We start from the raw sequence: 977 nt of genomic DNA on the forward strand, positions 1-977 counted from the left end.
CTCGTTATATTTCAACATAGGAATATAACGAGTTCTTGTAAAAGCTTTACAGTTGTATTATTGGTAATAAATTTTGGATTGAAATTAAACATTAATAAAAAATAATAGTAGCAAAGACTTTGGCCTCATAATTTACAAAAATTTTCCCCTGTTCTTTGTTGGCTTATAAAAATATCGGTAAACTTCATTGAAGGGCGGAAATGCTACTTATATTACATCTGTGTTTGTTGGTTTATGTCCGTGTGTGTGTGATGATATTTTTCCTTTTTTTTTTCACTTGTTGTCAGTCGAACTATGTGGGACCTCCGCTCTATCCGTAATTTTCTTCAATTAAAACCTCGTTACTCTCAATTGGCTTAACAGGCTCAATTGGTCAAAGCGTCGCGGGGTCACAGAATGAGACAAAAACGACGGCGTCATTTTCGCTAGAAATAAAACAAGTTATGCGGGACATGCATTGTACAAACACAAATGTATATTTGTGTGTTGTTCATACTTCTTTTTTTTTTTCTCTATATGCATGTTATAGTCTAACAATACGGACGAATTATCATGTCATCTCTATAAAAAAAATGGTATTTTTCTATTACTGTTATATAATAATTATGTAATTTCTTTAAAAACTAAGTCTTCGTCTCCCACAAGAAACGTAGGACAGTTTTTTTTGTAAATAAAAAATAATTGAGAAGTAGATCCATTTTAACTATCAAAATTAATGTTCCAAATCCATTGAACTTCAAAACAATTACATATTTTGTGAGTACAAGACCGTAATTAAATACTTACCATTTTTAATTGAGTCCAAACTAAGTTTTTGTTTTTAAGAAACAAGGTACCTGAACACCCTGTATATTTACAGGCGCGTAAACAACAAAAGAAAGCACAATAAGGGCTATATATCTATTGAATATTTAGAGATATTGTTTAATTTTCTAATAACTTATCCCAAAAACGTTACAAAGCTNCTGGATGTGTAT

The sequence above is a fragment of the Agrilus planipennis genome, unplaced genomic scaffold (genome assembly GCF_000699045.2).
Source record: "Agrilus planipennis isolate EAB-ADULT unplaced genomic scaffold, Apla_2.0 scaffold177, whole genome shotgun sequence".
Classification (NCBI taxonomy): domain Eukaryota; kingdom Metazoa; phylum Arthropoda; class Insecta; order Coleoptera; family Buprestidae; genus Agrilus; species Agrilus planipennis.